This window comes from Muntiacus reevesi, chromosome 5 (genome assembly GCF_963930625.1).
Source record: "Muntiacus reevesi chromosome 5, mMunRee1.1, whole genome shotgun sequence".
Taxonomy (NCBI): Eukaryota; Metazoa; Chordata; class Mammalia; order Artiodactyla; family Cervidae; genus Muntiacus; species Muntiacus reevesi.
In genome coordinates this window covers 93,673,322-93,697,210 of record NC_089253.1, presented here as the reverse complement: position 1 = coordinate 93,697,210, position 23,889 = coordinate 93,673,322, and positions in this window count along the sequence as shown.

The following is a 23,889-nucleotide window of genomic DNA, read 5'->3' as shown; positions in this document are numbered from 1 at the left end:
GGTTGGAGCCCACATCTGAAAACAGTCATGGCTGGTAGAGACGACAAGCTCAGCCCCACAAGGACCCAGACCCCTCTCCCCTTCAGGCAGTCTTCCCTTCAGGAGAGCCAATAGCCCCACAGATTAGGATGTCCTAGTCAAAATCCACAGTGTAGAACTTCACAAGAGAATGGTCTTCAAACCAAAGCCACGCAGTCTCTGTAATAAAACATGTCTCCAAACACAAAACTTTCAAGTGTAAGGGGGCGAGCTTGACAGAGAAACTTAGAACCAAACAGGACCCTAGAAGTCACCCTAGAAGTCTGTGATGGGGGCCAGGCCCAGACACCTGTGTTGCCATGGCAACAGAGATGCAGGGCTAGGGCCTCCACCAGGCCCTGCCCCCTTGTCCCATCGTGCGACTTCCACAAGCAGCCGCCATCACTGTGTAAAGAAAACCCATCGTTCTCCTCAACCACCCTGGATCCAGCCTTTGAAATCCTGCATTTTAAATTGTCAGGAATCGCCTTAGTGACACATGCTGTCCCGGCCTCCTTGGCTGAGAGCAAGTCTGTGATGGTTGATATTGACTCCGTGCATCTGACCAGCTGCTAGAGTAGAAGGAAAGTTACAGAATCACGGGTCTGACTCGCTGCAGGGATTAGAAGCAACTGAGAGTGTCCAGAAGTCACGTGTGTCACTGGAAATAGACGTGCAGAGCAATCAAGCCACTGGGAAGGTAAAGGGGCCCCCGGGGCCCCCACTGGCATTGTTGTCGCTGCCGCCACCACTTGCTGCTTCCTCACCTCTGGAACTTTCCACCGGGTACCATGGTGGTTCTCATGACAATACCACTGCCACTGCAGCACAAAACCTATCCAAAGAGGCATGAATGGACCGAGAGACTGTCACAGAGTGAAGTAAGTCAGACAGAGGACAGCAAATACTGTACAGCAATGTTTATGTGTGGGACCTAGAAAAATGGCACTGATGATCTTGTTTGCAGAACAGAAATGGGCTTCCCTGGCGGCTCAGCTGGTAAAGAATCCACCTGCATTGCGGGAGACCTGGGTTCAATCCCTGGGTGGGGAAGATCCCCTGGAGAAGGGAAAGGCTACCCACTCCAGTATTCTGGGCTGGAGAAGTCAATGGACTGTATAGTCCTTGGGGTTGCAAACAGCCAGACACAACTGAGCGACTTTCACTTCAGACGCAGAGAACAAACTTATGTCTACCGAGGGGGAATAGGATGAAGTGGGAGAATGGGATTGACATGTATGTACACTACTATATGTAAGGTAGATAACTAACAAGAACCTGTTGTATAGCACAGGGAATTTAGTGTTCTGCAGTGACCTAAACGGGAAGGAAATCCAAGAGAGGTGATATACGTATACGTACGACTGATTCATTCTGTACAGCAGAAACTAACACATTGTAAAGCAACTATTCTCCAATAAAATTTAATTAAAAAATAAAACTAATGTGACACAGGTTCAAAAAGGACCACATATAAACATGTCAGCCTAGGAGCCCCAGCTCTGAAAAAGCCTGGGCACCACTGGGGGACACCTGAAGACCCCATGGCCCTCTTCTGTGAGGGGGTGGGAGGGGGCTGCTGGCTGGCCTCGAGCAAGGCCTGCAGCAGCCCTTCTGTGGGGGCCCAGAGAGCCCCATGGCCAGGACCCCATGGACACTGGGTGGCTCCACATAAGCTCTGAGCTGAAAGGAACAGTCATGTGCCTAGAAACCCAGCTCTTCCATTTTGGGGTATTAAAAACCCCTTTGGGGAATGCTCCCACACTGGCGATGGAACTGTACGTTGGTGCAGCCAAGATGGAGAACAGTATGGAGTTTCCTCAGAAAACTAAAAATAGAGTTACTAAAAAGGATTCAGCAATCCCTCTCCTGGGAATATATCTGAACAAAACTCTAATTCAAAAAGATACATTCACCCCTACATTCATAGCAGCACTGTTCACAATAGCCAAGACATGGAAACAATCTAAATGTCCACTGAGAGATGAACAGATAGAGATGCAGTCCATATATAAGATGAAATACTACTCAGCCATAAAAAGCAACTAAATAATGCCATTTGCAGCAACATGGATGCAAATAGAGAATGTCATACTAAGTGAAGTAAGTCAGAAAGAGAAAGACAAATGTCATATAATATCACTCACATGTGAAATCTAAAATATGTCATGAATGAAGCTACCTGTGAAACAGACAGAGACTCACAAGGCATGGGGGAAGGAGAGAAATGGACTAGGAATTTGGAGTTGGTAGACGAAAACTATTACATTTAGAATGGATAAACAAGATCTCACTGTACAGCACAGGGAACTATATCCAATCTCCTAGGATAAGTCATAATGGAAAAGAATATTTTAAAAAGCATGTGTTTATGTATCAGGTTGGTCAAAAAGTTTGGGTTTTTACACTACGTCTTATGGAAAAACTCAAATGAACATTTGGCCAAGCCAATATAAAACTGAGTCACTTTTCTGTACAACAGAGATTGGCACAACATTGTAAATAAACTATGGAAAGTGAAAAAGTGAAAGTGTTAGTCACTCAGTCATGTCCAGCTCTTCGCAACCCCATGAACTGTAATCCATCAATCTCCTCTGTCCTTGGGTTTCTCCAGGCAAGATTACTGGAGTGGGTTGCCATTCCTTTCTCCTGGAGATCTTTCCAACCCAGGGGTCCCCTGCACTGAAGGCAAATTCTTTACTGTCTGAGCCACCATAGAGTTTAACTTCAGTTTAAAAAAAAAAAAGAATATTTTTAAAAAACCCTTTGGTTGGTGAAGCAGGAAGCAGCACCTTCACCCTCTGGGGGAGAGGTCACAGCTAGAGTGCCCTCCTGTGATAACTTCACAGAACCCTCAGTTCCATCAGACTACAGCCTAAAGAGCCACAACCACCCTCCCCAATGGAGACAAGGGAGAGGTGACTTCTCAGGACAAGACACACATTCAGGGCATCACCTCCAGGAAGCCTACCTTGACTTCCTTCTGCTGCAAGACAGGGGCCTTCCCAGTTCTCCTGGAGAACCTGGGCACATCACCCACCATCCTTCCTCTCAGCACACCTTGGTGGTGGTTTAGCTGCTAAGTCATGTCTAGTTGCTAAGTCGACTCTTGCGATCCCATGGACTATAGCCTGCCAGGTTCCTCTGTCTATGGTATTCTCCAGGCGAGAATACTGGAGTGGATTGCCATTTCTTCTCCAGAGGATCTTCCCCACCCAGGAATCAAACTCCCATCTCCTGCATTACAGGCAGATTCTTTCCCGAATGAGCTCTGAAGAAAGCCCCCAGCATGCCTTATGGCTACCTTAATCCCATTTGGAGCAAGATGGGTATAAAAGCTAACATCACCCTGAATTGTAATCATCGGTTCACTTATCTCCCCCACAGGCAAAGACTGTGTTTGCCATGGCATGCACAGAACTGGGCAAGGTGCCTGCCTGTCATTAGGGCTGACATAATAAATGTCGCAGGGCTAATAATAACAATAATAATGGCCGACATGGACTGTGGGCTCTGGGCCAACGCAAGCACACCCTTTACCTGCCTGAGCCCAAAGATCTGCTGCTCTGAGCCCTGGGTGGGTGCGAGGGGCTGTTTAGATGGGTTAAATGCCTCAGCCAGAGTAGGCCCACTGCCTACAGACAGAGGCTGTGGGTCCATGCACCCTCCACCCAACACTGCTGTGAGCTCACCCCAGGGCAGGAGGGGTGAGGGGAGGGAGTTTCATCCTTGCATCAAGGCAGGACGCAGGCACAGGGGCCTGGGTCAGGAGGCCTGAGACCCAGCCCACTGTGTCCTGGAGAGGCCACAACCTCACCCCACTCCAGCTGTCCTTTAAACGGTATAATACGAGTGAATGTGAAATGAATTCTAGCGCTCTTTGAGGGACCTGTGGGAAACCCCTGAGCCTGGAAAGCGGAAACAGTAGTCAGAGTATGCAGTGAAGACAGAAACCCAGAGATGGGGGGACGTGGGGGCAATGTCATGAGACATTTCCTGGTGAGGCTCCTGGAGGGAAGAACAAGCCAGTACCCCATCTGCTCCCGCGGCCCCGTCTGCACCCGCGCCTTGCACTGGGAGGCATCTGGAAGCATCTGGCCACGGTGTGAACAAATTGTTCCAGGCCTGTGGTGTGTTTGGATAGACTGATTAAGTTTCATTAAGTGTCTTTAAACAATTAATGCCTTCAAGACCACTGAAAATCATGATTAAGTCTGAACTAAATTCCAGGGACTTCTGTGGTGATCCAGTGTTTAAGACTTCACCTTCCAGTGCTGGGGGTACTGGTTCGATCCCTGACTGGGGAGCTAAGATCCCTCACAGCCAAAAAACCAACACATACACACACCAAAAAAAAAAAAAAAAAAAAAAACAGAAGTAATATTGTAACAAATTCAATAAAGACATTTTCAAAAATGGCCCACATTAAAAAAAAAATCTTATAAATGAATAAATGTCATTTTGAAATTTCACTTTAAGATCTGAATTAGTTACTGACAATTCTATTTGATCGGACTGAACTAGTATTTAAATGTAAAACTGAGCAGGGACCAGGACACCCAGAGGCATGGACAATGACTGTCTCAGAGTCTGAGCATCGAGGGTCCAGTAGGTTTGGTTTTTCTCAGTTTCTGCTGGACTACACATTTTGCTGTCATGCTCTGTCTGGCCAATTTCCTCTTCCTCCCACTCACACATCCTGCTCACTGAGTTTCAACTGCATATTCATTCCAACCCTGGTTGCAGATGTGAACATGTGACTCAGACCTAACCAATCAGAGAACTGCATTTCTCTGGCCATAGTGATTGGTCCAGAGATGGGCATGTAATCCCAACTGAGCCAACAGATGCCATGGAATTTCTGCAGTGCCTGCTGGGAAGGAGATCTAGAGGATGATGAGATTGGAGCAACAACAGTCATCTTGCCATCATGAGGATACAACCAATGACAAAATGGAAAAGGAGCAGAACCAAAGCAAGAAAGAGAGAGAGTGGACCTGGGGAGTCTATCTGAACCCCTGGATGACAACCTCCTTTCTAGCTGGGTGGTTGAGTTTCCTGTCACTGGTGGTAGTTAAGTCACCAAATCGTGTCTGACTCTTGCAACCCCATGGGCTGTAGCCCGCCAGGCTCCTCTGTCCATAGGATTTTCCAGGCAAGAATACCAGAGTGGGTTGCCATTTCCTTCTCCAGGGGATCTTCCCAACCCAGGGATCAAACCTAAGTCTCCTGCACTGCAGGCAGATTCTAGTGGGTAAAGAATTGCTCTGTGGGAGGGAATTGGAAGGGCAGGGGGGCTGGTGGGTCCCCCCCAGCTTGCTTCTCTCCCTCACGATCATGGACAGGGCCAGGCAAGTAAGATATTTGCAAGACCCTGAGAGTGAGCCTGTCCTTAAATTTCACTTACCTGCCAAGTCCTAGCCTGGTGTGGACGGCAGATGACCTGCCAGAGCTGAGTCGGGCTGCATGCCACTAGGGGGCACTTTAATTTGTTGATCTCAAGTTCCAATCCCAAGTTGCCCACCCCAACAGGCCCCTCAGGACTTTGCTTTTCCCATCCACTTGGTGATAGAGGTGACAGGGTCCTCCTGGTATAATTCTTCTGCAACTGTTGTCAGCAAGCCGGTTCCAAAGCCCCCAACTCGCCTGTCTCTGGTCAGCCTGAACCTTCAAGGGACACAGCTGGCAACTGCCTGCTATTTGCTCACTGGGGACCTCAGCAAAACCCAACATGGGTTTTGCTCTGTGGCTCCTGGTGATGTCTGCCCTGGGAAGAGCCGTTCAAAGAGGGGACTCGTTTCTGCACATCCTCTGCTGAAGCTCTCGGGACACAGCTCCCCCAGGTCTGTCCGGGCTGGCAAGTCAGGGCTATGACACCCCTGGCCCCCAACCTCCGGGTCACAGAGCTGTCCTCCTCTGCCCAGGGCCTGAGTACAACACTTGGCACCGCTTGAAGCACGTCTCACACCCTAAGTGCTGGATGGCCTGCAGCTAATTAAACCCCGAGCAACATGTCAGACTCTCTACAGACCCCGGTGAAAAAGAGAGACAACTTGAAACTCGGAGTGTGATCTGTGGTCAGCCGGCAGGGCACGGAGCGGTGAAGCTTGGGGAACAACTCAGGCCCTTGCTGGCAAGGGAAGCAGCGCATCTCCTCAAGACAGAGGGACCCACACACCCACGGCTCACTCCTTCCTGTGCCTCCAACTCCACAACCAAGAGTGGGTCCTGATGTGGAGAGACGAGAAAGAATAGGAGGCGCTGATGGAGAAATCCAAGTTTTCCCAGGTCTCTCTCATTGCTGCCACTTGCCCAGGGCATTGATGGGTACCCACCCAGCTCCGTCCTCATCAGCATCACCCCTCACACCATGAGGTCTTCACCGAGAGCTGCCACGTGCCCACGGCCATCCTGGGGGGCACAGGGAGCCAGTCCTGGCCGGCTACCCGCTCCCCAGTCCACAGCCCAGCCCTACCGTGGAAGCACTTCTCCACTCACGGCCTCTGCCTCCTCCTGCAGTGACAATAGGACCATCCATTCATTAGACTATTGTGATCGCACATGGCCAGCACTTAGTGGGGAGCTGGCACGAGCGGGTCCTCAGCCTAGCAGCAGTGTATTAGGGTCTCGGTGGGGTCACGGGCTTCGCTAGCACTTAGCCCAGGAGTGATTCCAGGGAGAATTGTCTGAAGGCTGAACATAGCACTGTGCTCTGTGATGTCACAGAACAGGATGGAGGAGGGGGGTGGGCAGCCTGGCAGCGGAGAGGAGGGGGGTGGTCTTCAGGAAGGGGGTATGGCCCAGGGGCAAACAGAGAAGCCCAAAGATGGGGTGATCAAAGAAGGTCCCAGGCCCTTCTAATTCCCTCCCACAGAGCAATGCTTGAGGGGTCCAGTGCTGGGTCTGTTTGCATCTCAAGAAAGGCATAAACACAAAATAAACGTTAGAACAAATTGCTGGGACAGGCAGGGGCGGTGGCCGGAGCAGCCAGAGGGAAGGTAGGGGGACGCTGTGCCCCCCAAGTTCCTGCTCTGAAAGGCCATAGGATCCCCCAGAGCTGGGAAGGGCAAGGCCCTAGATGAGGGTCCGGAGGGCAAGAAGTCTATCAGTCCTGGGACTGTAGGGTGTGAGGAGAAGGGCCCACTGCAGGAGCCACAGGAAGGTAAATTCTGGGGATCCTTAGCCACATACCAACCTATCTGTCAGAGACAAAGTTTCAGGTGAGCAGAACATAGAGGGTGGGCTACAGGGTTACAAGGGTCAGGCCCCCATCACCAAGTTCTAGCCCAAAGTCATTCATGCCTCAGGTACTGTGGGTGTAGCGGTTCTCACCTCAGGACTATTGATGCTTGGGGGGATAGACCTCTGTTGTGGGGGGTTTGCCTGTGCATTGTGGGATGTCTAAGAGCATCTCTCCCCTCTACCCCACACCCACCACACACCCTCTCCATTGTGACAACCAATATGTCCCCAGACAAATGTCCCTTAGGAAGCAAAATAGCCCTTGATGGAGAACCACTGGATTAGTGAGAGGACAAGTTAAGGTCTTCTTTTCAAAAGAGAGAAAAATAATAAATGCTCTTTCACTCCTTCCACAAATATTTCTGAGGCAGTTACCCTGTATGGGGCATAGGTAATCTGTAGAGTTCACAGTCTCACAACATTCATCTACAGTAGAGGAGGCACTCAGATATGCCTAGATATTTAGTTCTTTAAATCTTGCTCCATATCTAGCATCCTCTTAGCTAGGAAATGCAGTCTTCAGGAAGCAGCTTGCCATCTCCTGGAAATTGTCCCCAAGTCCAGAGTTGGGGGCTCAGGGCCCCTCCTCTCTCCTCCAAGTACTCCCAGCACTGAGTCAGCTGAACCTTCTCTGCGAGACCTGAGACTTTTGATCTTTACTGGAGTACAGTTGATTAAACATGTCATGTTAGTTTCTGCTGCGCAGCAAAGTGAACCAGTTACACACACATATATCCACTCTTTCTTACTTTATCTTGTTTTGTTTCTGGCCACACTTGAACAGCAACAACAGCATGTGGGAGCTTAGTTCCCTGACCAAGAATCAAACCCGGGGCCCTTTCAGTGGAAGCCCAGAGTCCTAACCGCTGACCACAAGGGGAGGGAATCCCCTACCCACTCTTTCTAATATTCTTTTCCCATATATCATTACAGAGTACTGAGTAGAGTTCTCTGTGCTAATACCGTAGGTCTATTCGCTATCTATTTTATATATTTGTTGTTGTTTTTCAGGTGCTAAGTTGTGTCTCACTCTTTGCAACCCCATGAACTGCAACATGCCAGACTTCCCTGTCCTTCATTATCTCCTGGATAATGCCCAAACTCATGCCCATTGAGTCAGTGATGCCATCCAACCATCTCATCCTCTGTCATTCCCTTCTCCTCCTGCCGTCAATCTTTCCCAGCATCAGGGTCTTTTCCAGTGAGTCAGCTATTTGTATCAGGAGGCCAAAGTATTGGAGCTTCAGCTTCAGCATCAGTCCTTCCAATGAATATTCAGGGTTGATTTCCTTTAGGATTGACTGGTTTTATTCTCCTTGTTGTCCAAGGGACTCTCAAGAGTTTTCTCCAGCACCACAATTCCAAAACATCGGTTCTTTGGCTCTCAGCCTTATTTATGGTCCAACTCTCACATCCACACATGACTACTGAAAAAACCATAGCTTTGACTAGATGGACCTTTTTTGGCAAAGTAATGTCTCTGCTTTTTAATATGCTGTCTAGGTTTGTCATAGCTTTCCTCCCAAGGAGCAAGTATCTTTCAATTTCATGTCTGCAGTCACCATCTGCAGTGATTTTGGAGCCCAAGAAAATAAAATCTATTACTGCTTTTACTTTTTCCCCTTCTATTTGCCAAAACGTGATGGGACCAGATGTCATAATCTTAGTTTTTTGAGTGCTGAGTTTTAATCCAGTTTTTTCACTCTCCTCTGTCACACTCATCAGGAGGCCCTTGGGTTCTCCTTCACCTTCTGCCTTTAGAGTGGTGCTACCTGCATATCTGGGGTTGTTGATGTCTATAGTAGGGAGTACCTGTCAGTCTCAACCTCCCAGTGTATCCCTCCCCACCTCTTTCTCCCCTGGCAACCATAAATTTGTTTTCTACATCTGTGACTCCATTTCTATTTTGCAAAGAAATTCACTTGTCCCATTTTTTCAGATTCCACATATAAGCAACATTATAGGATGTTTGTCTTTCTCTGTCTGCTTTCCTTCACTCCGAATGACAGTCTTGAAGGACCCTGAGTCCTTACTCCCCCTACACACACCATCTGTGTCCTCTTTCAGGCTAAACAAATCTCCCCTGATCTCTTTTTCACTTTACTGTTTTGTATAAGCTGTTGGCATTAAATGGAAATTAACTTGTAAGAACTCAGCAAAACATCTTGGGGTTTTGTGTGTGCGTGTGTTCAGTCACTCAATCATGTCTGACTCTCTGCAGCCCCATGGACTATAGCCCACCAGGCTCCTATCCATGGAATTTTTCAGGCAAGAATACTGGAGTAGGGTGCCATTTCCTACTCCAGGGGATCTTCCCGACCCAGAAGTCGAACCCACGTGTCTTGCATCTCCTGCACTGGCAGGCAGGTTATTTACCACTCGTACCACCTGAGAAGCCCTTGGGGTTTCATGGAAGAGAATAAAGAACCATCACTTTATGAGCTTGTCTCATAGCTCCAACTCTGTCCAAACTAGACCTTGGACCTATTCATTCAGGGAGGACAGAGCTAGAACACAGAAAAACAGAAGAGGAGACCTCGGATTCTGAACCTCCATGGACTCAAGTCCAGGAATTGAGTGGTTGTGATTTTTAGTACTTTTTTTCAACCTGTGCCGACATTAGAACCTGCATGTACCCCCGTCTTGCCACAAGGAGCCCTGCAGTCTATCCTCAGATCCCAGGTGGGCAGCACAGAACCCAGCACTTGGTGTGTGCCCAGCAAAGGTTTGCAAGCTGAAATGAACCGAAGCCAGTACTATCACTTTGTGATTTCTATGAAGCTCTCTAATTTCATAGAGACAGCTGTGGTGCTACAATCGACATGAAGCAGTTCTCAGCTTAAGGAAGCCAGTTGTTGATTCCATGACCCCAGCTCATGGGTAGCAGCTCCTGAACTTCAGGTAACCCATCAGAGGGCCAACAAATGCCCCTCACATCACCAGCCTGAAACCCCAGCCCCAGGAACAAGGACTCAGGTGACCCTCTGACAATCCACTAACCCCGAGGAAGAAAAGCGCCTCCCTTGCTCTCTCCTAGCAGCAACACCAGCAAAGCAAAGCCCAGGTCACCCTCCAGAAGAGGTTGGCCAGCCCATAAGCCTTGTTGAGTGGGAACCTCGGGACCTGCCACATGGAAACGTGGTCCAAGAACTTCCCCCAAGATGAGCAGAGGGAGAGACTGACTCTATATGAGGCCAACATGCCAAGTGCTCTGTGCTATTAATTAAAATTTGAAAATGAGCTCTGGAATTTAATTAACTATCCAAGTGCAAAGAATAAAGGTTTGGAGGTGTTTTTTTTTCCTAACACATCTAGAATCCTTCATTAACAGCTGGAAATGTAGATTGCTTCACATAAGCGATGAACGATAAAGCAGAAAAGGCACTTCTCATCTCTGAGAGTTGCAGTCTCGCCAGTCATCAGTTACAAATCACCCCTCACTGGAGAAGGGCGTGCCAGCCAGGGCGCCTCGGGTGGCCCAGGGTGCAGCACCTGGAGCCGGGGTCCCAGCAGATTGAAGCTGCTGGGAGATGCCAACTGCAAACCAGCAGGAGAGCTCACAAAATGACCAGAAGTTGATGGGACCACCCACATCTGTAAAGCTCCTCCTCTGATTCCGCTACCCTCACCACAGGCCAAGGGAGAGGAGGAGGGGGAGGATTGTGAAGAGGGACAGCCAGTATCAACATCTGGCTTGAAGGAACCCTTGGCTCTGGGGGGCTCCACTACTGTCCCTTCTCCAGATGAGGGGACAGGCTCATGAGTTAGGATGAGTTCCTAACTCAAGGCATAGATCTCCCTGGCCTCGGGTTTCTGTACATCTCAGAGAGGTACCCACAGCTTTGGTTGCAGACTATCTTGCCAAGGGTGTTTAAAATAGCAAACAGCATCATAGGGACAAGGAGACCATCTCTCTCCAGAGCAGAGACAGGTTTGTCTGCATCAGTATCTTAAAGATAATGTCTCTCTCCAGGGCAAAAGGAGGCAGGTTTGCCTGTAGCTTATTCAAAAAGATAGCCCTAGATGTCCATCAACAGATGAATGGGTACAGAAATTGTGGTACATAAATGCAGTGGAATGTTACTCAGCTTTAAATAAAGAACATATTTGAATCAGTCCTAATGAGATAGATGAACCCTAGAGTCCATTGTACAGAGTGAAGTAAGTCAGCAAGAGAAAGACAAACCTTGTATGTTAACGCATGTGTATGGAATCTAGAAAGATGGTACTGACGAACCTATTTGCAGGGCAGCAATGGAGACCTTGACATAGAGAATAGACTTGTGGACACAGTGTGGGAGGGAGAGGGTGGGATGAATTGAGAGAGTAGCATGGAAACATATACATTACTGTATGTAAAATAGATAGCCAGTGAGAATTTGCTGTGTGATATAAGGACATCAACCCAGTGCTCCGTGACCACCTAGAGGGTTGGGATGGGGAGGGAGGAGGAAGAGTCAAGAGAGAGGGGACGTATGTATACCTGTGGCTGATTCGTACTGACGTATGGCAGAAACCAACACAAAATTGTAAAGCAAGTATCTTGCAATTTAAAAAAAAAAATATTTTTTTAAACCTGAAGTCAGGATCCTGCACATACAGCATCTAGGTCGTGCGGTGTCACACTGGGGCCTGGGGGACAAAGAGGAGACAAGGAGGCCAGGGAAGCTGGTGCCGCCTGCTGTGCAAAGAGTAACAATAGCTTTGTCTCCGTGCCAGGGAGACCCTCTCTCATGCCTTCTGCCAGCCTCCATGAAAGGGTGGTTGGGAAAAACATTAGACCATCCACAGTCATTAGCAGGAGACACACGTCCAAGGTCACACAGTCGAGAAATAAGATGCAGGGCACTCTCCTGTGTTGTCGGTGGCAGTGTAAGTTGGTGCAGTCACTATGAAGAACAGTATGGAGGATCCTCGGAAAACTAAAAACACAGTTGCCGTACGATCGAGCAATCCCACTCCTAGGAATATATCTGGACAAAACTGTAATTCAAAAAGATCCATGCACCTCTGTGTTCACAGCAACACTGTTCACAACAGTCGAGACTAGGAAGCAAACTAAAGGTCCACTGACAGAGGAGTGGATAGAGGTGTGGCACATATACACGATGGAATATTACTCACCCGTAAAGAAGAGGAAAATATGCATGGTCTCTCGAAACATCCCACCCTCGAATGGGGAATACATGTAAATCCATGACTGATTCATGTCAATGTATGGCAAAAAAACCACTACAATAATGTAAAGTAATTAGCCTCCAACTAATAAAAATAAATGAAAAAAAAAGAATGAAATAATGCCATTTGAAGCAACATGGACACAAATAGAGACTGTCATACTAAGAGAAGTCAAAAAGAAAGACAAATATCATATGCTATCACTTATATGTGGAATCTAAAATGTGACACAAATGAACCTATACACGAAACAGAAACAGACTTGCAGACATAGAGGACAGACTTCTGGTTACCAAGGGGGAGGTGCAGCAGTGGGGGGTGGAATGGGAGTTTGGGGTTTGCAGATGCAAGCTAGTACATAGAAAACAGATAAGCAACAAGGTCCTCTGTGTAGTACAAGGAGCTATATTCAATATCCTGAGAAAAACCGTAACAGAAAACAATATTTTTTAAAATGTACGGATATATGTTTAACTGAGTCCCTTTGCTGTACAGTTGAAATGAAACTACTGCACAAGTGCACTCATTTCACACTCTAGCGAAGCATTGCTCAAAATTCTCCAAGCTACACTTCGACAGTACGTGAACCGAGAACTTCCAGATGTTCAAGCTGGATTTAGAAAAGGCGGAGGAACCAGAGACCAAATTGTCAACATTTGTTGGATCATAGAAAAAGCAAGAGAATTCCAGAAAAACATCTACTTCTGCTTCATTGACTACAGTAAAGTCTTTGACTGTGTGGATCATAACAAACTGTGGAAAATTCTTAAAGAGATGGGAACACCAGACCACCTAATCTCCCTCCTGAGAAACCTGTATGCAGGTCAAGAAGCAACAGTTAGAACCAGACATGGAACAATAGACTGGTTCCAAATTGGGAAAGGAGTACGTCAAGGTTGTCTATTGTCACCCTGCTTATTTAACCTCTATGCAGAGTACATCATGTGAAATGTCAGACTGGATGAATAACAAGCTGGAATCAAGATTGCTGGGAGAAATAGCAATAACCTCAGATATGCAGATAACACCACCATTATGGTAGAAAGCAAAGAGGAACTGAAGAACCTCGAGATGAAGGTGAAAGAGGTGAGTGAAAAAGCTGGCTTAACAACCTAGATGTCCATCGGCAAATGAATGGATAAGAAAGTTGTGCTACATATACACAAAGGAATATTACTCAGCTATTAAAAAGAACACGTTTGAATCAGCTCTAATGAGGTGGATGAAACTGGAGCCTATTAAACATAGTGAAATAAGTCAGAAAGAAAAACACCAATACAGTATATTAGCACATATATATGGAATTTAGAAAAATGGTAATGACAATCCTATATATGAGACAGCAAAAGAAACACAGATATAAAGAACAGACTTTTTGACTTTGTGGGACAAGGCGAGGGTGGGATGATTTGAAAGAATAGCATTGAAACATGTATATTACCATATGTGAAATAGATCACCAGTCCAAGTTCAATGCATGGAACAGGGCACTCAAAGTCGGTGCACTGGGACAACGCTGAGGGATGGGATGGGGAGGGAGGTGGGAGGGGGGTTCGGGATGGGGACACATGTACAGCCGTGGCTGATTCAGGGCAATGTATGGCAAAAACCTCCACAATATTGTAAAGTAATTAGCCTCCAATTAAAATAAATAAATAATTTTTTTTAAGTTGGCTTAACTCAACATTCAAAAAACAAAGATCATGGCATCTGGTCCTATCACTTCATGGCAAATGGATGAGAGAACAATGTAAATAGTGACAGACTTTATTTTGGGGAGCTCCAAAATCACTAGAAATGGTGACTGCAGCCATAAAATTAAAAGACTCTTGCCCCTTGGAAGAAAAGCTATGACAAACCTAGATGGAATATTAAAAAGCAGAGACATTACTTTGCCAACAAAGGTCCATCTAGTCAAAGCTGTGGTTTTTCCAGTAGTTACATATGTATGTTAGACTTGGACTATAAAGAAGGCTGAGCACTGAAGAATTAATGCTTTTGAACTGTGGTGTTGAAGAAGACTCGAGAGTGAGTCCCTTGGACTGCAAGATCAAGCCAATCAATCCTAAAGGAAACTAACCCTGAATGTTCATTGGAAGGACTGATGCTGAAGCTGAAGCTCCAATACTTTGGCCACCTGATGTGAAGAACCAACTCACTGGAAAGGACCCTGAACCCGGGAAAGATGGAGGGCAGGAGGAGAAGGGGACAGAGGATGAGATGGTTGGATGGCATCACCAAATTGATGGACATGGATTTGAGCAAGCTCCAGGAGATGGTGAAGGGCAGGGAAGCTGCAGTCCATGGGGTCACAAAGAGTCAGACACAACTGAGTGACAAAGCAGAGCGCAGCGCAGCGCAGAGCTTCTCCATCTTATGCTGCAAAGAATACAATTAATCTGATTTCGGTTTGACCATCTGATGATGCCCATTTATAGAGTCGTCTCTTCTTCTCAGCTCAGCAGAGTCCCCCAGTCTGAAAGCCCCCCCTCCCTCCCACAGTCTGTTGGGCTCTTGGGTGCACAAGCCACGGACATCTGGACTCGCAGGGGTCCTGTCCAGCTCCGCAGCAGGAAATGGAGCGCTGACCTCTACTGTGACAGCCAGAACCTGGAGGCTCTTAGGGGCTTACCACCGAGCTCCAGGTCCCTCCCAGTAGCAAATCCAGTGGGGACTTTGTTCTGTTTTCTGCTGAATCCCCAGTATCTATAAGAATACCTGGCACCCAAGAGATGCTCAAAAACTGGAAAATTGGGAAAGGGGAGGGAGAGATGAAGGCAGGAAAGAGAGAGAGGAGGGCCAAGAGTCAAGGGCAGGAACGCTTAAAGACCAAGATGGGCATTTTGGCCAAATCTCAGAACCCAGGAAACTCAGTGTGGGGAATGTGCCATGTGCAGCCTGCTCAGCCTCTGCTGTGCCCTCCTGCCAGGCCCTCACGGGTGCCCACACCCTCAGTGCCCAGCCTCAGGCTCCCCAAGGCAGCACCCAGGAACACCATGGTGAGTGAGCCTGAGTGAAGGAGGGACCAGCCAGTGCAGCCTCACTGAGAGCATAAAGGTGTGGGGCCTGGATGACACACTCCTGGGCTGGAGGCAACCACAGATCCCAGAATTGTCTGTGTCTCTGCTCAGAGGGGACACAGGTATAAAGAGTGTCCCGCACACCTAGGCTCTTAATGAACACCTGATAAGAAAGTCGGCTCAGAGAACAGAGATGCCTTGCCCAGGAGCCAGCTTCTAGAAAGTGGGGGAGGCAGGACGCGGCTACCAGCCCTCCTGTTCCCCTCAGGGTGCATCCCATCCCAGAGGGGGCTCTGCCCCTGATGCTACCTCCCACCCTGAGTAGAACAGGCTCTGGGCTACTGGCCTGCAAGCAGCAGAAAAAAATGGATCCTCCAGCAGCCATCTCTTGATGGGCTATTAAGCTGCAGAGGCCACGTCCTGCCGAGGCGTCTTGGGCCCTAATGTCACCTTATTAAGCTTTTCTGCTGGCATGAACGGTTATTCACATCCGGTCTCCACTCACAAGGCCCGCACCCCACATGGTGCGAGTGCTGAATAATTAAAGGGAAAACAGTTCCCCAGCAGAACCGTGTGACCTTCTCCAAGAAGACACAACCCCCAGGGCGCAAGCTTCTGACCGTGGGTATAAATGACCCCGCAGCTGGGCTGCTCCTCCTCACCCAGCCCCCAGTTGAGAGCAGCCAGGGGCAGCAAGCAGGGGACGTGGACCATGCCCCCGTCTGCGTCCCCCAGATGATGCTTGATTCACTGAAAACAGTTTGCCTGGGGATTGTGTTTTCATTTTCTGATGAGTTTGGTTTGGGATTTCAGAAAGATAAAGATTTTTTTTTTTTTAAGCAAACTGTCAGGCTTCCTGCTTGCCTCACCCTTGCAGGGCAGTGGGGACCTGGCCAGCTCTCTGTCCCCTGAACTGACCTCTGGCCCTGGGGAGGAAGTTTCCTTGGCTTTTGTCTGATCTGGCAGGCCAGCTGGCTGTCTATGACACAAACCCATGGGCTCACGTGGCTGCGTGTGTGTATATGTGTGTGTGTGTGCACGTGAGAGTTCTAATCTGGGGCCAGGAGATACAGGCAGGGGACTCCCCTCCTAACACACACACATGCCATTGTTGTGCAGCCTCTGGAGTCCACAGGTAAATCAGGTGAGGCCTTGGGAATCCCACAGCCCTGGACTCGATCTCCCAGGAGTAGGCCACGAGCACTGGTCCTTTGGGTTTGGTCCTGATGGATCCCGGCACTCCTCTCAAGTCTGTAGTGTGTCCATGTCCTGTGTCCTCCCAACATTTCTGCAAATCCCTGAGGTTTCCATCTTCAGACTTCCATCCGCTTGAGTCCTGGCCTTTTCCAAGCTCTCTAGTTCACTGTCTCTCCCACCTCTTTCTTCTTTCGTCTCCAGGATGGAGCTTCCCTGACTCTGTGCCCCCAGGCACCAGACATCTCATCAGTCCTTTCTTCCGAAGGCTTTTCCAGGGGAAAAGTGGAGGGGACAAGTGGAACCAGACCGAGTGGAGGAGCAGACATCCCTTGGCCACCCAGCTACTTCCCAAAGGCAGGGGTCCCTGGAGGATTCTTCTGGGTTGTGAAGCAATCAAAAGCACCCACAAGTCCTGATCTTCACGGCAGGCCCAGTCGCCTCTGCACCATCAACCTCATGCCTGATTGTACTCTGCATGATCTGGTTCTTCCCACAGGCCAGAGCAATTTACCTGAATCATTTATCAGGTAAATGATATTACCATATCATTTATCATCAAGCAGCATAAAGTGAGGAGAAACATGGAATCCTGGGTGGCCTTTCCCAACCACTGCCTCTTAACCGTTTTCCCGGGAGCCACTAGCTCTAAGCTGGACTGGGAGTTCTGGGAGGATCCTGTTCCTAGAGCCCACCACCCCCCACTCCCCATAGGTCTTCAGTAGACTTCATCCTAAAGTAAATTTAATGTTGGAAATTAATTCAAATGAACCGTCGAAGCCGTTATGTAAGCAGCTTACTTCTAAAGACCTGGGCCAGAGAGGGGACCTCAGGAGGCATTTACAGAAACTCAGAGATAATGATCTGCTGCAATGAGCAGCCCCACGTCTGCACCAGGCCTTCCAGTGCAGCTGTGGAAGGCAGAATGGGGCACTCAGCACAGGGTAAGCCAGAGCGGGGCCACATGGGACCCCAGGGGCTCCCATCATCCACCTGTAGACCCTGCAGGCGTGGGGGGGCCAAAAGCAGAAGCAAAACAGGGCATGTTAGTAAACCAGACTTAGCACATGCCTGCCAGCCCCTCTACAGGGGCTCCAGGCTTGAGAACCAAGCTTCTCTGCTCCCTGCTCCCTCCCTGCCATCACAGGTCCAGCCCCTCTGCTGTCCATAAACCTGCTCTGCCCCCAGCAGGGAATTTCCTGCAGGACATTTTTATTTCACAAGGGAATTTCCTTCCTGTCCTTTGCATGCCTATAATTCAAGCTTACCCCTGATTTCTTCTGTGTCGCACTGAACAGAACGTCTCAGAAATCTTTCCAGCACTCAGTAGGCACAAAGAAAGAAAGAGAAGCAAATGACAATCACATGTATGTTCAACCTCCCTACTCAGCCCAGAAATGGAAATTAAAATGTGATTCCTTTTCACCTTTCAAATTGATCAAAAAGTTTTAATAAATTAGAAAGAGACTATCCCAGGCAGATAAAGATAGAGTGAAACAGACACTCAGAGACATTGAGGGTGGGAAAGTAAATTGGCATAACCATCTGGAAAACAATCTGTCACTTTGTATCTATCAGCCAGGCCAGAGTGTGCTACAGAAAAAACAACCAAAAATTGCAATGGCGGGTAAGAAAGTTTTGATCCATTCTTAAATCACATGTCTGAAGGAATACAGTTGCTATACAGGGGGAGAGGGTAGTTTGCAGGTCATAGTGGTCCTCACTCAAGGGCCCACGTACACAAAACAGGAAATACCTAGAATGTGGCAACCTCTGTGCAGAGGAAAAGGAATGTGGCAGAGCAAGAATTGCCTCCAAACGTCTGCCCAGTGGTGACATGAATCACTCACTTCTGCTCATATTTCATTGACCAAAGCAAATCATGTGCTTTGATTTCTAACACAGATATAGGATAACTGGTTGGAGAGATGGAAGGATGGATAAGTAGGTAGATAGATGGATGGATGAATAGATACTTAGATAGATAGATGTATATAGGTGGATGAGTGGATAGATAGATGCACAGGTAGATAGATATAGATACATAGACGGGTAGATGGATGGGTAGATGGATAGACAGATGCATGAGTGGGTGGATAGATGGATAGATAGATACACACTTGGGTGGATGGATGTGTGGATAGAGAGAGAGAGATAACTGTCTACATAGATGTATATTCTATAAGAGCATGGATTTTGGTCTGTTTTTTCATGGCAATAGTTTTTATGTTTGAACATCATTTGGGGTATAGTACACTTTTTGAGGCTTCCCAGGAGGCACAGTGGTAAAGGATCTGCCTGCCAATGCAAGAGACACAAGAGATGCAGATTTGATCCCTGAGTTGGAAAGACCCCCTGGGGAAGGAAATGACAACACACTCCAGTATTTTTGTGAAAAATTCCATGTACAGAGGAGCCCAGTGGGCTACAGTCCAGGGGATCACAAAGAGTCGGACACAACTGAGTGACTGAGCACACACACACACTTTTTTAAAGGAAAAGATAGACAGATAGATGGAAGAGAGGTGAAAGAAAAAGCAATAACAAAATCAAAGGTGAAGGCAGAACTAAGAGAAAACCTATCAAGGGGAGAATGGTCCAGAGCAAAGGTATATAATCTCTTAAGGGCTGGATGATGTAAGGAAGAGAAGACTATGGCCAGGCCAGGACCACTGGCCCAGGCACCATACGTGACCAGAATTGGACACAACCCAGCAAGATCCATCCATGAGAGCTGCTTCTGCAACACGGCCAGAAGAAATGTCTCCTCTCTGGGGAATGAGACTCCCCTACACTCTGGGGGAGGCTCCCCTGGGGCCAGGAGGGGCTAAGACCTGGAGGAAGTCAGAACTCAGATCCAGTTGTCCAGGCAGCTGGCTGAGCCTGGATTCCAATTACCTGGGCCATATGGTGTGTATGCATGTGTGTGTGTGTGTGTGTGTGTGTGTGTGTGTGTGTGTGTGTGTGTGAGTCTGTATGCGCCTGCCTGTCTGCATGTGAGCATATATGAGTTTTTATGTTTTCGTGTGTGCCTGTGTGTGCACACACACATTCTTTCTTTCCTTCATGCCTCTGTTTATTTATTTAATTATGCACAAGCTGCTTTGATGCTTTCAACTGAAAAAAGTCCCAGCCAAGCCACACATGAGACAGCAAGCCTACCTTCCCAGAACGTCCTGTGCTCAAGACAAGGACTGGTGCTGAATGTGTCTGGAATTCTGAGAATCCAGAGGCCACAGCGAGCTTCTACTGCTTCTGCCTCGGCCCCTCCCTGGACTTCAATCAATCCCCGGCCAGAGTTGAGAATCTGAGCTCAGAAGTCTGACGTCCAGCTCCAATAGCCAAACCGAGACACACACACACAGGCGCGCACACACACAGTCATCCTCACACAGACAAGATACAGACACACACATCTACGAGGGGCTTCCCTGTGGCTCAGATGGTAAAGAAACTGCCTGCGGTGCGGGAGACCTGGGTTCAATCCCTGGGTTGGGAAGATCCCCTGGAGGAGGGCATGGCAACCCGCTCCAGTATTCTTGCCTGGAGAATCCCCATGGACAGAGGAGCCTGGAGGGCTGCAGTCCATGAGGTTGCAAAGAGTCAGACACGACTGAGCGACTAAGCAAGCAGCACACAGAGACCCGGCCAAGGCTGCAACACCTGGGCGTCACCCCACCTACCTGACTCATCAGAGGCCTTGAGATTGCCTGAAAGGCCAAGTTTGCATGAGAAAATCCACATTTTCCTCCCAACATGGGCCTAGCACTCGGGCAAAGCCTTTCCCAAGCTGACATCAGCTCCACACAGAAGGTGTGGCCTTAGCATCACACCCCACACCGCATCTTCCTCCCTCTCTCCAGCCACCTGCCAGCTCTGGCCCTGCAGGAGTGACTCTGGTAACAACGAGATACACGGGCAGAACCCTACACGACGGCTCTCACACTCGCATGTGTACATTCCAGGGAAGATCTGAAATCCCTGCTCCCGTTGCCACGGCAACCCAGCTCAGCGCTGTGGCAAGTTCTTTCATTGGAAGCGCTCATTTGGCTGAAGCCCCAGGAATCATCAACAGGAGATCGGGAACATTAAAACCCAGCAGGGGCCGCAGAGCATCTTGGAGGAGACGGCGACAGAAAGGACAGTCCCTCCGAAAACGCTGTCAACGGGAGCAAGAGCCGTCTTCGCCGTCTGCTGAGTGACGGCAGCGCAGCAGGCCCCGGCTGAGTGCCCCACTGAATCCTTCGCTGCCTCATTTCTCCCATTTTACAGATGGGGAAGCTGAGGCTCGCAGAGGTTAAAGAGGTGGCCCAAGTCCACACAGGATCTAAAGCCGTCTCAGAATGACTCCAGAGTCCACCATGAGGCGTGATGGGCCTCATGGCCCCTGAAAGTCACCAGCGGCAAGACCCTAGGACCCCCGGTGCCTGCAGCTCTAGACCGGCAGCTCATCTCCCAGGACACCCCAGCCCACAGCTCAGCTGGCCAGAAAGCCTGGAGTGGGTTGACCTTCAACACCAATAAAATCTGCATCCAGGTTGCCACTGGTTTCCTCCCCCGGGCTGTCTACCCCTGCCCCTAAGGCTGCTTCCAGCCACCCAGGGTCCACCCTCCAACCTGCTGTGAGCCTAGTGACCCCTGGTGGCAGCTAGGGGGCACTGCACCAAGGTGTGGGCCTCCTCCCAGACCCCACACAAGGAAGGCACCAGTCCCAGGGGCTCCCTTGGGAGAATCTCCTGGAAGGTGCTTACAGCAGGGCAGGAAAGGAAACTTAGCTGGCACCCAGCATGTTTTAAGGTGATCAGGAGTGAGCAGAGAAGCCAATAAGCACCCCCAGCATCTGCTGGAAACTGAAATGCTGTCTCATTTCAGTAAGTGGGCTGAGGCCCGTGGTCCTTCCCAAAGGGCACCAAGTGATTCTGCAGGCAGAGGAGCCCATGCTGGATCCCAGGCAGGGTCTTAGGTGGAGGAGGGCCCTGCACACCCCCCACAGGAAGCGATCCCAGACCCCAAGGGCTGATGCTGGTGCCGGCTCACAGCAGGCTCCCCAGGAGCCACCCTCAATTCAAGCCCCCCAAGACCCCTGCTTGCTCTGTGCACAGATGGCGCTGGGCTGCGGTGCTGGACACGAACACTGAGCAGCGCCCAGCGGACGGTGCAGATGGAGCCACCACGGCGGGAGCCATGAGAAGGGTCCTTTCACCCAAATGTTTATCCACCCTTCACTTTAAAGTTCTTTCTTCAAAGCCCCTGGCATTTACTCAGTTGGCATCTGATTAAATTTCCCCTGCTTGAACTACTCAGATGTGCAAGTCTGTGTTATTCCAAATAAGAGGACTTACAATTCAAACAGTGAGGGAGCAAGTGTGCAGAGTGACCGCCGTCCCCAGGGGGTGTCAGACCCAGAAGGCTGCCGGCCTGTCTCTGCCCATCCTGCAGAGCTGTCCACGGGGAGCCTTGTGGTGCCAATGGCTTCTGTGTCCCAGTCTGCAGGGACCTGGGCCAGCAGGGGCTCTCAGGGCTGGGGGAAGACTCTGAGGGGCCCACACCCTGGTCCCAGGACCCAAGTCTCTGCTGCTGGAACTGTGGGCTCTGGTATCCTAGGGTTCCAGGATCACAGCAGCTCCACATGGGACCCTGCAGAGACCAGAGATGTCTGCAGGTTCCCACGTCTTTACCAAACATGGAGATCCAGGCTATCTCTACCCCTCTTGGCTTGCCATGCCTTTGGTGGGCAGGACTCGGTGACCCAGACTGTTGGGTGGGAGTCACGGGCTGTCCCTTTTCACGTCCCTCACATAGAAGTCAGGGCAGGCTGGCCTGAGTAAGTAGGTGGCATCCCCTGCCCCAGGCTGTAGGCACCATGTAGAGAGAAGACCAAGTGGCTCTGAGGCTCAGACCTTCACGCAACCCCCAAGGTCCTGGGCAGAGCCTCCTGTCTGGGAAAGACGGGCCCCAGAAGACACTTTAATAGGTTGATGGGAGAAGGGAGGAGAGAACGACATGGATCCAGGGGTCAGAGCACAGTCTGCTACTATTGTGACCTTGGGCAGGTTCCCTCCGTCTGATCTTCCTGTTTCCCCATCTCTTCAATGGAATCGAAGTGGCTCCTCCTCACAGGTTGTTTAAGGACCAGATGTACAGCTCACTGTGAGCCCCACACGAGAGCTGCTCGGTGAGGTTCATGCGTGGCCCTCCTCCAGGCTCTTCTGGAGGCCTCTCTCCCCTTGAGGCTGCCTTGGTGGTCAGCCGGGGGACAGCCACCCTCCCTCCCCACCCAAGGCTTGGCCTGGCCCCAGTCCCACCCAGCATACCTGCTCCACTTCTGCTTCTGGCCACATATGGCAGACCTCCCGGGACCCCTGCTTCCCCCAGCTCCCCAGTTTTTCTCCTACCAGCTCCTTCCTCCAGACTCAGGGACACACTTCTGCTCATCTTGGGGAAACTTGAGACTTTGGGGAGGGGGTAAATGAAAGAGAACAGTCTCCCGGAGCCCAGGCAAAATAGGTAGAGAGCATGGGTGGGTGGGAGCACCCTTGTAAAGGCCCCCATGTGGTTCCAGGGCTGTACCAGTGAGTCACTTTGAAGGCTATTACAACCATTCAAGGGCTTGCCTGGTGCCTCAGACAGTAAAGAATCCACCTGCAAGGTGGGAGGTCTGGGTTAGATCCCTGGGTTGGAAAGATCCCATGGAGGAGGACACAGCAACCCCACTCCAATATTCTTGCCTGAAGAATCCCATGGACAAAGGAGCCTGGCGGGTTACAGTCAATGGGGTCACAAAGAGTCGGACACGACTGAGCGACTAAGCGCAGCACAGCAACCATTCAAAGCAGCACAGTCCTCAGGAAACAGGAGGGGAGAATGGCCCTGGCCAATCAGACCACACTCCCTCTGGGGGTCCCGGGGGGCAGCCCCAGGATGCCATGCAGGCCACCTGGGCTGCCAACTGGCAACCTCCATGTCTGACCCCCGGGAAGCTAGAGAGGCGAATGGCATCAGCAGGCCCCCAGACGATGCTGAAGAGAGTCTGGGAGAGCCTGGGGCCCCAGCCAGAGAGAACACTTCTGATGGAAAACTGGGTGTAAGACAGTGACCAGGCTCCCAGAACACCACGGCAAAGTCTCCTCCCCAAGTCAGCAAGGCTTGCATGTGTGACTAAGTTTCCCAGAGATGCCGGAAACTTTGCCATGGCAACAGGGAGCTCACAGAATCTGGATTCAGAGAGTGGTTTAAC